This window comes from Amblyraja radiata, chromosome 2 (assembly GCF_010909765.2).
Source record: "Amblyraja radiata isolate CabotCenter1 chromosome 2, sAmbRad1.1.pri, whole genome shotgun sequence".
Taxonomy (NCBI): Eukaryota; Metazoa; Chordata; class Chondrichthyes; order Rajiformes; family Rajidae; genus Amblyraja; species Amblyraja radiata.
Window position 1 is genome coordinate 3,521,987 of NC_045957.1, and position 14,464 is coordinate 3,536,450.

The window sequence follows — 14,464 nt, forward strand, 5'->3', positions numbered from 1 at the left end:
AGATAGAAACTAAGGTAAATACAAGAGCGAGCTGAAGGTGTAAACAAGGCGGAAGTGCTAGCGGACTTTTTTCTTGGAGATTTAAAGATCCAAAATATCGGGAATTATCGCGTTTGCTCGCTGCATTTCATCAAAAGTGGCATTATTGACTTTTTATCTTTATTCATTTGTTATATGAAAAGTATTAAAAGTTAGAAACCCGTCAGTAAAATTGCAAAATCGCCCATGGTTCTCGGATGGGTTTTAACATGCAAAATGAACATGCTTCTGAAGCTTCATTTACCATTTAAATAATCGTAAACTCTCAATGCGTTTGGAAATCAATTTTACTGAGATGCAAGCTTACGATTATTTAAATGGTAAATGGAGCTTCAGAAGCGTGTTCATTTTGCATGTTAAAACCCATCCGAGAACCATGGGCGATTTTGCAATTTTACTGACGGGTTTCTAACTTTTAATACTTTTCATATAACAAATGAATAAAGATAAAAAGTCAATAATGCCACTTTTGATGAAATGCAGCGAGCAAACGCGATAATTCCCGATATTTTGGATCTTTAAATCTCCAAGAAAAAAGTCCGCTAGCACTTCCGCCTTGTTTACACCTTCAACTCGCTCTTGTATTTACCTTAGTTTCTATCTTTTTTTTGGACTGTAAATTTAGGTAGCTGTTCCTCGCGGTCACCCCGACTGGCTCCGTAAATTGCAGCTCAAAAACTGGCCGTTTTCGATGTTTTTAACGGGTGTGAAAGTGCGTGTTTTCCCATCCACTAACATGTACCGGAAGTGACGCTTGTCCCCCAGTTAAAATTTTCGGTCACGTGAGTGGGGATTTACGCTCCAGTGACCTTTCGTGAAATCACCCTATAGAGAACCCCCCCAGATGGCACGTTTTGGCCACGTATTTTTTCCGACGGGGTCGTTGTCTAAGGGGGGTCTCGCGACTCCCGGAGGCGGGCACCAGTCGACCCGCCCTAGGGGGCTTGCCTGTTTACTACCGGGATGTGTTAAGAGTGAGGAATCTGGTTGTTTTCAGCCAGCGTGTTGCTCCACGAGGGGTGGGGGATGTTGCGGCTGCGGGACTGGCCGGTCCTCACCAAATCATGGCGGGTGTCGAGGAGAGGCGCCAGCCTACAGTGGTTTTGAATGAGCTCTTACCCGCTCCGTCAGATCTGCTCATCGGGCCTCGGTTCCGGGATATATCTCGGGCACCGGCTCCACACAACCTGAGCCGCCTTTCGGAGATGATTAGCGTGCCATTTCGTGACGCGAAGAGACGCTCACTGTATAGAATGTTCCTGCACATTCTGCACCTCCTTGCCTTCATCTCCCGTCCCGACACACCATGGCGGACGGTGTTACCGACTGAAGGCGGGGAAGGTCCCCAGTGGGGGTCCCTCTACACGGGAGTTGTCCCCCTTTACATTGGGGACCTGGGGTGGAGAGTGCTGCACAGAGCGGTGGCATGTAACAAACTTTTGAGTCGGTTCACGGACTTGTCCGCTGCCTGTATTTTCTGTGGCGAGGAAGAGACCGTGTTCCACATTTATATGGAGTGTGAGAGGCTACTGCCCCTGTACCAATATCTGAAGGGGTTGTTCCTAAAGTCTGGTTACATTTTAGTCCTACGATTCTTGTGTTTGGACACAAGGCAGGGTGTAGGGAGAGCCAGGTGGGAGGGTGGGACCTACCTGTCGGTCTACTCCTGGGCCTGGCCAAGATGGCCATACGCGGGTCCAGGCAGCAGGCGATGGATGGTCAGGCAAGAGGCGGCTGCTTGCCCCTCTTTTGGGCCTACGTCCGTGCACGTGTGTCCCTGGAGAGGGAACATGCGGTGTTCACGGGGACTTTGGAGGTATTCCGTGGGCGCTGGTCACCGCGTGGGGTTGAGAGAATTGTGAATAATGATTGTAATGTTGTACTATAATGACACTTGGTATAATGTAATTTCGCTTGTGTATGACGTGATCTGTTGTATTATTTGATGTGTTGAATAAAGTATTGGGGGAAAAAAAAGAAGAAAAAAAGAGAGAGAGCGAGGGGGGGGGAGAGAAACAGAGAGAAACAGAGAGAGAGAGACAGAGAGTTAGGCTCAGAGAGAGAGAGAGAGACAGATATAGACAGAGAGAGAGAGAGAGAGAGAGAGAGAGAGAGAGAGAGAGAGAGAGAGAGAGAGAGAGAGAGAGAGAGAGAGAGAGAGAGAGAGAGAGAGAGAGAGAGAGAGAGAGAGAGAGAGAGAGACAGAGAGAGACAGAGAGTGGGAGACAGAGAGCAACAGACAAAGAGAGAGAGACAGATATAGATATAGAGAGAGACAGAGAATGAGACAGAGAATGAGACAGAGAATGAGACAGAGAATGAGACAGAGAGAGAGACATAGAGAGACAGATAGAGGGAGGAACAGATACAGAGAGAGAGAGACAGACCGAGAGAGGGGCGGGCAGAGAGAGGGAGAGGGACAGAGTGACAGAGAGACACGGAGAGAGAGACAGAGAGCGCCAGACAGACAGACAGACAGACAGACAGACACAGACAGACAGAGAGAGACAGAGAGACAGAGAGACGGAGAGACAGAGACACAGGGGGTGGAGGGGAGGGAGTGCTGCGGATGAGGGGGGATGGAGGAGGGTTGGGATTGGATGAGGGTGTCTGGGTAATGGAGCAAGGAAGGGGAAAGAAGGAGGGGGTGAGGGGAGGAAACAGAGAAAGGTGTGGTGGAATATTGCGTTGGGACCACGGACCCCAAAGGGCTCAATTTGGTCCAATCATATAATATCTATCTATATATGAAAACTGTGTGTGTGTGTGTGTGTGTGTGTGTGTGTGTGTGTGCGTGCGTGCGTGCGTGCGTGCGTGCGTGCGTGTGTGTGTGTGTGTGTGTGCGCGTGCGTGTTTCTGTGTTTGCGGGTGCCAGATTCGGCATTCGATTCCTTGCTACGCCGAAACAACTCCGAAATTCTCCCAGATGTTTTCAATTTCGGTAGAGATTTCACTTTTAAATTCTCAAATCCACTCCTCTTAAATTTCGAAATGTTAAAAAAACCAGCTCACAATGCCTTCTCTCACAGATGTCCAATCGGAATGGCTCATTTACATATGCCTCTCTCCTCCCCTTTCCCCTCCCCTCCCCCCCCCCCTCTCCCCCCTCCCTCCCCACTCTTCCACTTCTCACCCCCTTCCACACCCCTCTCCCTCCCCCACCACTCTCCCTCCCCCACCCCTCTCTCTTCTTCTCCCTTCTCCCTCCCTCCCCTCTCTCCCCATCCCTTCCCCCTACCCCTCTGTACCTCCTCCACCACTTCCCTACCCATCCCCCCCTCCCTCCCCACTTCCACTTCTCTCCCCCCTTCGCCCACCCCCTTTCCCTCCCTCATCCCTCCCCACCTCTCACCCTCCCCACCCTCTCTCTCCCCCACCCTTCCCCTACCCCTCTCTTCCTCTTCCACCACTACCCCTTACCCCCTCCCTCTTCCTCTCTCCCATTTCCACCACTCCCCCTACACCTGGGAGGTTTGAGGGAGAGGAGGGAGTAGGGAGGAAGAGTGGGGAAAGGGGAGGTGAGGAGGGAGAGTGTGGGAATAGGGGGAGAGGAGTGGGGGTGATAGGGAGTGGGGAATAGATGGACTCCCCCACACCCATCCCTCTCTCACCCCTCCCCCCTCCTTCCCCACTCTACCACCTCTCCCCATCCCCCCACCCCTCTCCCTCCACAACCCTCTCCCTTCCCCACTCTTCCCCCTCCCCCTTCCACTCTCCCCCTCCCTGCACACTCTTCCCCCTCTCTCCTCACCCCTCTCCCTCCTCCCCTCCCACCCCATCTCTCCCCCCTCCCCCACCCCTCTTCACCCCCCTCCCCCACCCCTCTTCACCCCCATCTCCCCCCACCCCCTCTCTTGCACCACTCCCCGCTACCCCTCGCCCCCTCACTCCCCACTCTTCCTCTCTGCCTCCCCCCCACCCCTCTCCCTCGCCCCTCCCCAACCCCTCTCTCTCCGCTCCCTCTTTCTCCCCTTCCCCTCATCCCCTCTCTCTACCTCTGTCCCGCCCCTCTCACATCCCCTCTCCCAACCCCTCTCCCCTCCTTCCCACCCTCCCCGCTCTACTCCCACACCCCACTCTCCTCCCCCTCCCCATCCACCTCCCCCCCTTCCCCGCACTCCTCTTCCTCCCCAATCTCTCCCCTTTCCTCCCCCCCCCTCCCCCCTCCCCTCGCCTGTGTGTTGGGGGGTGGTTAGTGTGAGTGTGACGCCGCAGCCCCCCCCCCCCCTCCCCGCAAACGCGTATTGGGGAAACAGACCCTACGTATCTGCACTTGGTCTAGTATCTATTAAAATTATGTGTGTGTGTGTGTGTGTGTGTGTGTGTGTGTGTGTGTGTGTGTGTGTGTGTGTGTGTGTGTGTGCGTGTGTGTAATTTTGCCTTTGAAACGTATCTTCTCGAAAACCAGATGCCGAAACGGGGAACATTTTTACATATGTCAGTAGAAATTTCCTTGGGATTTTAGAAATCCACTCCTCTGTACATTTGGTCATTATTTCCCCGACTTTTTTATTAATATTTTTGACCAATCTGACTTTTTTTTTTTTTAATCTGACCGCTGCCCAGTTGCTAACGTTGCAATAACAGTGAAATTTTTACATCTTCTGCTAGAGATTTTCCTTATGATTTCCAAAATCCAATCTGATCAATTCTTTCCCGAGATATTTACTAAAGGTTATCACCAAACTGACAGTTTAAAAAAAAAATAACGGTTGCCTAGCTGCTGAACTCACAATGCCTTTGCTGCCCCCCCCCCCCCCCCGTGGAATAAAGCATTGTTTATAACTTTTTTCATTGCATTGAATTTTATTGTTTCTCATTTAACTCCACTAATTATTGTTGATTCCATTGTTTTTCATTCAATTAAATTTAATTATTTCTCACTTAACATCACTAATTCTTAACATTAACTTTTAATTTCAAAGACCGTTTTACATAAGTGGCCGCGTTCTCGGAAATCACGAAACAGAAAGTCGAAAGCGGTCAAGATCTTAGTTTTAGTAATATAGATTAAGGTTGCCCAGCTGCTGACCTCATAATGCCTTTCCTCGTGGTCCCGCCCGTGCAGCTTGTGAAGTCAGGCCACTCCCAACACCCCCCTCCCCCCCCCCCCCCCTCCCCCGCCCACCAGCTTGCCATCGCCCCCCCCCCCCCCCCCGCTCACTCAGCTGCCGGTTTCCAGAGAGTCATGCCGATGCTGTCGCTCTCCGCTGTTTGCAGCCCACTCACTCGCCCGCCACCCCCTCAACTTCTCACCTCCTCATCTTCTCACCTCCTCCCATCTCCTCCCTCCCTCTCTCTCCGCTCCTCTCTACCCGACCTCATCTCCGTGTCCGTGTCCGCGGCCCCATCATCTGTAACGCTGGTGGAAGCTTTTGGCAGTCCTCAGCAAATAGCCTATAGCTCGCTATAGCATCTTTGGTCCTCGGATCGCTCCGGGCTCGATCTGGCCCCCGCGACCTGCCGCCCCGCCCCACTCCTCTCTCTCTCCCTCTCCCCCTCCTCCCTCTCTCTCCCCCCTCCCTCTCTTCCCCATCTCTCATGCCCTCTCTCGCACCTCTCTCTCCACCCTCCCTCTCTCTCCCGCTCCCTTACCACCACCCCCCTGCCCTCCCTCCCTCCCCTAAACCCCCTTCTCCCCTCCACCCCTTCCCTATCCCTTTCCTCCCCTCTCAGCCATCCTCTCTTCCTCTCTCTCCCCCTCTCTCTCCTCCCCTCTGTCTCTCCTCCCATCTCTCTCTCCCATCCTCCACCACCCACCCTCCCTCTCCTCCTCCCCTCAAGCCCTCTCTCCCTCTCTCTTGCCCTTCTGTCTCTGTTCTTCTCTCTTTGTCTCTCCCCATTCTCTCCCTGCCCTCACTCTCTAAACCCCCCCCCCCCCCCCCCCCCCACCCCACACCCCATTCTAGACGCGCCTGCGAGTTGGAGGCTATGCGTCTGTGGATAGGGTGGTTATGGGGCAAAAGGAGCAAATTAATAATATTAACAGAACTAGACTAAGTGGGCCCAACGCAATATTCCACCTCTCCACCAATTCCAATATTGCTGGCCAGTGGGGGGGGGGGGGGGGTCTGTTGCGCTGGTATGGGTGTTGTGGGCCGAATGGACTGGTTTTTAGAGGGTTAGTATGGACGTTGTGGGCCGAATGGATTATTGGGCTGGCAGTTCAGTCACTGACGCCAGGCAGCTCAGTCACTGATGCCAGGCAGTTCGGTCACTGAGGCCTGGCAGTACAATCACTCGGACCTGGCAGGCTGGCAGCTGAGAAACTGCCAGGAATTCTGCCCAAAACAGGTGACAGATTCTGTGTAAGAGGGAAGGGGGAGAGGATGGACTGAATGGATTATTGGGCTGGCAGTTCACTTACTCACAGCTGATGGGCTGGCAATGTAGTCACTCACAGCTGGTGGGCTGGCAGTTCACATACTCACGGCTGGTGGGCTGGCAATGTAGTCACTCACAGCTGGTGGGCTGGCAGTTCACTTACTCACGGCTGGTGGGCTGGCAGTTCAGTCACTGACAGCTGGTGTGCTGGCAGTTCAGTCACTCACAGCTGATGGGCTGACAGTATCCTTTAAAAAATCGCAAACTGTACGTGGGTTTTGAATTACGTTTTACTCAGATGCAAGCCAAGGAATGGCATAATTGTTAGCTGTTAATTGGACATAATCAACCTCAGCAAATTGACAATATCCTATTGAAAGGTAGTGGGTGTTTGAGCTGCAAAGACATTTTATTATTTGCCAAACTATACATCTCAATAACATAATGGTAATCAATACCACATACCACTCGTAAGTCTGGAGATATTTTAATGATAAATTTAGCTTCAGAAGTGTTTTCTTTTTGCATGTAAACCCCACTTCAGAACCATGGGAGTTTAAAAAAATTTACAGCCAGATTTATCACTTCTGAAACTTTTTAGATACCAAAGGAATCAAGAAAAAACACAAATAATGCCTTACTGTTGATGAAATGCAGTGAGCAAACGCGATAATTCCCAATATTTTCAATCTCGATATCTGCATGGCCAATGTTCGCCAAGCACTTTAGCTGTTGTTTTCCCTTTAGCTCTCGCTTCTCTTCACCTTCATTTCTCTTCACCTTCATTTCTCTTCACGTTTGGAATTCTGAAGCATAGATATCTCTCACGGTTACCCTGACTTCCACAATTATTTACAGCACTAAAACTGACGATTTTGGCAGTTTTTAACAGGTAGGAAAGTATGCATTTTGTGTATTAACAACATATACCGGAAGTTGCGATGTCCTCCACATGGATTGAGCGGTTCCGTTCGTCAAGCCCTTTCACCCGGAGATCTTACGTGCAACCCCTGTACACACACACAGACTCTCAGACACACACTCACACACAGCTTCAGTCACACACAGACAGACATACACACACACACACAGACTCACACACACACACACAGACTCTCACACACACACACACACACAAAGACTCACTCACACACACAGACTCACTCACACACAGCTAATACTAAAATGCCAAGTAACTTCAGAACGTGGTGAACATACAGTGTGTAAACCGAACGATTCAAACATTTAAAGCCTCCTGTCGAGGCTGCTGCTGAAGCAAAAACGGGCTTTAAATAACGTCCAACAAACACACTCACCATAGACAGAGCAGTAAGCTCTCTTGAATTATTCAACGACGTCTTCACTCTGTGCCTCCTGCAGTCAGCGTCATCTTGCCACGAACCGGAAATGACGCACTCAGCGCCATCTTGCCGCTAATCGGAAATGACGTTATCGGCGCCATCTCGCCATTCTCACGGAATGAGCGCCAATGTTGCAATTAAACACAGTCACGCTTTATCCATCCAAAAACTGTTGAAAGCCCTTAAAAAGCCAAGCCAAGCCAATTGGGCAGACACTTTGCAAACCCATCAAAACACGTTTTCTCAAAGTCACATTAAAAGCCAAGCCAATTGGGCAGACACTTTGCAAGCCAACAAAACACGTTTTCTCAAAGCCCTTAAAAAGCTAAGCCAATTGGCAGACACTTTGCAAGCCAACAAAACACGTTTTCTCAAAGCCCTTTAAAAGCCAATCCAATTGGGCAGACACTTAGCAAGCCAACAAACACATTTTCTGAAAACCACATTGAGGGGAAAAATCCTCCGGTCCAATCCGGCGGAGGGGGACTGAGCGAGTTGGCCAAAATGACGGCCATAAGTGGCGGCGTTCTCTCTGAAATCACGAAACAGAAAGTCGAAAGCGATCAAGATCTTAGTTTTAATAATATAGATATCAAAGATGCTAGTGAGCGTGTGTGCGGGGGGCAGTTAGTGGGTGTGGGGGGGGGGGGTTAGCGCGTGTGACGCCGCATGCCGCCCCCTCCCCCCCCCCCCCCCACCACGGATTGGAGGAACAGACCCAACAGGTCTGCACTTGGTCTAGTATATCACTAAAAGTCTCGGATTGTTTGTTTCTATACGTGTGTGTGTGTTTGTGCTCTCTGACTAGTAGAATTCACAGAAAAATGTCACAGTCGCACTCCCACTTGCCGGCCGCGCCTGCGTAGTTGGGGAGGGTTGCTGTGACTCGCGTCACAACGGGGATCTCTGGCATCACAACGGGAACCCGTCAGCCGAGTTTACTCAGTTATGGACTATGGGTCAGTGTTGGAATATTGCCTTTGGGGAAGGACCCAACGGGTCCGCACTTGGTCTAGTATCTATCTGTCTGTCTGTCTGTCTATCTATCTATCTATCTATCTATCTATCTATCTATCTATCTATCTATCTATCTATCTATCTATCTATCTATCTATCTATCTATCTATCTATCTATCTATCTATCTATCTATCTATCTATCTATCTATCTATCTATCTATCTATCTATCTATCTATCTATCTATCTTTCCTTCCTTATCATATAAATCTCAATAAAACTCTGATCTTTGATGTTCGTGTGCGATTAACCTCCTCAAAAACACGATGTGCTAACGGTGAAAATTTTACATATTCCTATAGAGAATTACACTGCCTTAAAATCGTCTTATCTGAGCATTTCGAGCTTTATTTCTTCAGTTATTTATGAAAATGTTCAAAAATTTCAAATAATTTAGAAACACGTTGATGACGTCACATTGGGTCTGCTCGGGCGGCCTGTTTTGCACATGTGGCGAGTTACGCCCGACTAGTAATCAGGTGGTCGCCGCCCGCCCGCTCGCCATGGGCCCCGCAGCCCGCTCGCCCGCCTGGCTCCCCCCCTCTTCTCCCGCCGCCTCCTCTCCCCCACTTTCACCTCTCTCCCCCCCCTCTATCCTCTCCCCATCTCCTCTCCGCCCCCTCTCCCCCTCCCCTCTCCTCCCTCCCCCTTTCCACCCCCTCATTTCTACCTCCTCCTCTCGCCCCCTACCTCTCTCCCGCCCCTCCTCTCCCATCTACTCTCTCTCCCTCCTTCCCCCTCTAACCCCTCTCTCCCACTCCTCTCTCCCCCTCCTCTCTCACCCTCCCCCCCCCCCCCCCCCCCCCTCCCCCGACTCGCACTCATTTGGTCTGTAGTCCACTCGCCATGCGCCCAGCAGCCCGCTGGCCATGGGCCTCGCAGCCCACTCGCTTGCAGCCCGCTCACCCACCCTGCTCCCCTCCTCCTCTCCTCCCTTCTACATATTCCTGTAGTTTTCCCTGTGGAGTCAAAAATTGTCTTATCTGAAAAATTAATGCTTTATTTCCCGAGGTATTTATTAAAATGTTCATAAATCTGAAATGTCTTTGAAAGTAGAAACCGAGCATCATTGGCTGATGATGCCACATTGGCTCTGCGTGCTGCGTCTGCCGGCGAGTACTTCCCCGCCGCGAGCTACTGCCGCCCCCCACCCCCGCGAGCTGCCCCTGGGCCGCGAGCTGCCACCTCCCCCATCAGCTGCCACCCCCTCCCCTCCCCCCTCCTCTCCCTCCCCCTTCTCTCTCTCCCCTCCCTCTCTCCCTCTCTCTCTACCCCCTCTCTCTCCCCCCTCCTCTCTATCCCGTTCTACCCTAACCTCCCCTCTCTCCTCCCCTCTGCCCCTTCTGCCCCCCTCTCCCCCTCCGCTCTCCCTCCTCTCTCTCCCTCCTCCCCTCCCTCTGTCCCCCCCTCCCAACCCTCTCCCCTCCCCACCATATCCCCCATATCCCCCCTCTCCCCTCCCCTCTGCCCCTCCCCCCTTCTCCTCTCCCCACTCTCAGTTTTCTAAACCAACATGTAGAGGAACCAACGAGCGAGCAGTCTATTCTAGACTGGGTAGTGAGCAATGAGGAAGGGTTAGTTAGCAGTTTTGTTGTGCGTGGCCCCTTGGGCAAGAGTGACCATAATATGGTTGAGTTCTTCATTAGGATGGAGAGTGACTTTGTTAACAAGCGTTCTGAACTTAAAGAAAGGTAACTTTGAGGGTATGAAACGTGAATTGGCCAAGATTGACTGGCAATTGATTCTTAAAGGGTTGATGGTGGATATGCAATGGAAGGCATTTAAAGACTGCATGGATGAACTACAACAATTGTTCATCCCAATTTGGCAAAAGAATAAATCAGGGAAGGTAGTGCATCCGTGGATAACAAGGGAAATCAGGGATAGTATCAAAACAAAAGATGAAGAGTACAAATTAGCCAGAAAAGCAGACTACCAGAGGACTGGGAGAAATTCAGAGTCCAGCAGAAGAGGACAAAAGGCTTAATTAGGAAAGGGAAAATAGGTTATGAAAGAAAACTGGCAGGGAACATAAAAACTGGCTGCAAAAGTTGTTATAGATATGTGAAGAGAAAGAGATTAGTTAAAACAAATGTAGGTCCCTTGCAGTCAGAAACAGGTTAATTGATCATGGGGAACAAGGACATGGCAGACCAATTGAATAACTACTTTGGTTCCGTCTTCACTGAGGAAGACATAAATAATCTGCCGGAAATAGCAGGGGACCGCGGGTCAAATGAGATGGAGGAACTGAGTGAAATCCAGGTTAGCCGGGAAGTGGTGCTAGGTAAATTGAATGGGTTAAAGGCTGATAAATCCCCAGGGCCGGATAGGCTGTATCCCAGAGTACTTAAGGAAGTAGCCCCAGAAATAGTGGATGCATTAGTGATAATTTTTCAAAACTCTTTAGATTCTGGAGTAGTTCCTGAGGATTGGAGGGTAGCTAATGTAACCCCACTTTTTAAAAAGGGAGGAAGAGAGAAAACGGGGAATTACAGACCAGTTAGTCTAACATCGGTAGTGGGGAAACTGCTAGAGTCAGTTATTAAAGATGGGATAGCAGCACATTTGGAAAGTGGTGAAATCATTGGACTAAGTCAGGATGGATTTACGAAAGGTAAATCATGTCTGACGAATCTTATAGAATTTTTCGAGGATGTAACTAGCAGAGTGGATAAGGGAGAACCAGTGGTTGTGTTATATCTGGATTTCAGAGTGCTTTCGACAAGGTCCCACATAAGAGATTAGTATACAAACTTAAAGCACACGGTATTGGGGGTTCAGTATTGATGTGGATAGAGAACTGGCTAGCAAACAGGAAGCCAAGAGTAGGAGTAAACGGGTCCTTTTCACAATGGCAGGGTGTGACTAGTGAAGTACCGCAAGGCTCAGTGCTGGGACCCCAGCTATTTACAATATATATTAATGATTTGGACGAGATAATTGAATGCAACATCTCCAAGTTTGCGGATGACACGAAGCTGGGGAGCAGTGTTAGCTGTGAGGAGGATGCTAGGAGGCTACAAGGTGACTTGGATAGGCTGGGTGAGTGTGCAAATGCATGGCAGATGCAGTATACTGTGGATAAATGTGAAGTTATCCACTAAAACAGGAACGTATACTATTATCTAAATGGTGGGCGACTAGGAAAAGGGGAGATGCAACAAGACCTGGGTGTCATGGTACACCAGTCATTGAAAGTAGGCATGCAGGTGCAGCAGGCAGTGAAAAAAAGCGAATGGTATGTTAGCATTCATAGCAAAAGGATTTGAGTTTAGGAGCAGGGAGGTTCTACTGCAGTTGTACAGGGTATTGGTGAGACCACACCTGGAGTATTGTGTACAGTTTTGGTCTCCAAATCTGAGGAAAGACATTCTTGCCTTAGGGGGAGTACAGAGAAGGTTCACCAGACTGATTCCTGGAATGTCAGGACTTTCATATGAAGAAAGATTGGATAGACTAGGCTTGTACTCGCTAGAATTTAGAAGATTGAGGGGGGATCTTATAGAACCTTACAAAATTATTAGGGGGTTGGACAGGCTAGATGCAGGAAGATTGTTCCCGATGTTGGGGAAGTCCAGGGCAAGGGGTCACAGTTTAAAGATAAAGGGGAAATCCTTTTGGACCGAGATGAGAAAAACATTTTTCACGCAGAGAGTGGTGAGTCTCTGGAACGCTCTGCCACAGAAGGTAGTTGAGGCCAGTTCATTAGCTATATTTAAGAGGGAGTTAGATGTGGCCCTTGTGGCTAAAGGTATCAGGGGGTATGGAGAGAAAGCAGGCACAGGATACTGAGTTGGATGATCAGCCATGATCATATTGAATGGCGGTGCAGGCTCAAAGGGCCGAATGGCCTACTCCTGCGCCTATTTTCTATGTTTCTATGTTTCTATGAGACATTTAGTTATATACTAGGCCAAGTGGGACCCGTTGGGTCCCGTCCCCTCAACGCGTGGTTGTGGGGGGAGGGGGCGGCATGCGACGTCACACACACACAAACCAACTTCTCTCACACACGCACACCAACCATCCCACACACACACTAACCACCCCCATTGATATTATATTAATATTATTAATTCCCTCCTTTTACCCCATCCCCTGCCCTATCCACTCGCTATAGCCCCCAACTCGCAGACGCGGCTAGAGAGGGAGGGTGGTAGAGAGAGAGGGACACAGAGGCACAGAGCGGGACATAGAGGCACAGAGAGGGACATAGAGGCATAGAGGGGGGACACAGAGAGGGAGGGTGGGGGGGAGGGCGGCGAGGGGGAACATGAGGGGGCAGAGAGGGAGCGGGAGGGGGGCAGAGAGGGAGAGGGGTAGTGTTTGAGGAGTGGGGGGGGAGGGGGGCGTCGTCACAGGGGAGAGCTGGTTCCCGAATGCAATAATCCCTCGCCCCCAGCTGCAAAACGCACCCGTCCCCTACCCGTTGCCTCCACGGAGGCAGAGAAGGAGCGTGAGGGGGGCAGAGAAGGAGGGGGTAGAGTTTGAGGGGAGGGGGGGGAGCGTGTCGTCAGAGGTGAGGGTTGGTTCCCGAATTTCGCTCCTGGCTCCAGGCTGCAGGGTCCGCTCTATGACCTTTGGCAAGCAGGGCCCCTGAACGAGGGCAGTGGTTGGGAGGTGGGGGGGGGGGGGGGGTGTCGTCGCTCGCAGCGCGAACAAGAAGTCAGCGCTCTGTGATCTTTGGACAGAGGGGTTTTATCAAATGTTTTTCGGCAGCGACGGACGGACCCAACAGCTTAAAAAACACAGGGCACGACTTACTCGTTCTTCACTCGCAGCTCGTTCCGCAATCATGAGCGATGATCTTCGGTGTTCAGTCGACGGGGCGACTTTTGAACAACGGGGGGAGGAGGGAGGGGTGGGAGATGATGTCAGTCGCGGCGCAGACAGGTCCATTGTCACATCATCAGCGAAAAAACGGGCGTCTTTTATTCAAATTTTGATCGGATTTGTGAAGATTTTTATTAATAACTCAAGAAATAAAGCAGGAAATTTTCAGGTTAGCCGATTTTGGACTCCAGGGGATAAATCTCTACCGGAATATGTAAAAATTTTCCCGTTAGCACTTCCTTTCTTCGAGTAGTGTAATCAAATAAATATACACACACACACACCCACATCCAAGATCAGAGTTGTATAGTTATAAGGATATACTAGACCAAGTGGGACCCATTGGGGGAGGGAGAGTGAGATGGGTTCATAATGATCTTATATTTTACATGGTATTGCCATTTTGAACTTTAAAGACATTGCAGTCACGCTCCCACTCGCTGGCCTTGCCTGCGCAGCTGCGGGAGGGTTACATAGATACATGGATACATAGTAAATAGGTGCAGGAGTAGGCCATTCGGCCCTTCGAGCCTGCACCGCCATTCAATATGATCATGGCTGATCATCCAACTCAGTATCCCGTACCTGCCTTCTCTCCATACCCCCTGATCCCTTTAGCCACAAGGGCCACATCTAACTCCCTCTTAAATATAGCCAATGAACTGGCCTCAACTACCCTCTGTGGCAGAGAGTTCCAGAGATTCACCACTCTCTGTGTGAAAACGTTTCTTCTCATCCCGGTCCTAAAGGATTTCCCCCTTATCCTTAAGCTGTGACCCCTTGTCCTGGACTTCCCCAACATCGGGAACAAGCTTCCTGCATCTAGCCTGTCCAACCCCATAAGAATTGTGTACGTTTCTATAAGATCCCCTCTCAATCTCCTAAATT

At 50.4% G+C, this 14,464-nt stretch overlaps 1 long non-coding RNA gene across 1 annotated transcript; it reads right to left on the bottom strand.

Moving 5' to 3' along the window:
- Positions 1-242: 242 nt before the first annotated feature.
- LOC116983987 lies at positions 243-6,807 on the bottom strand. The gene is made up of 3 exons (XR_004414856.1): positions 6,606-6,807; positions 4,722-4,725; positions 243-273 (listed from the first exon to the last, which is right to left on the bottom strand). It is a non-coding gene; the product is annotated as an uncharacterized LOC116983987 (long non-coding RNA).
- Between the last annotated feature and the right edge of the window lie 7,657 nt (positions 6,808-14,464).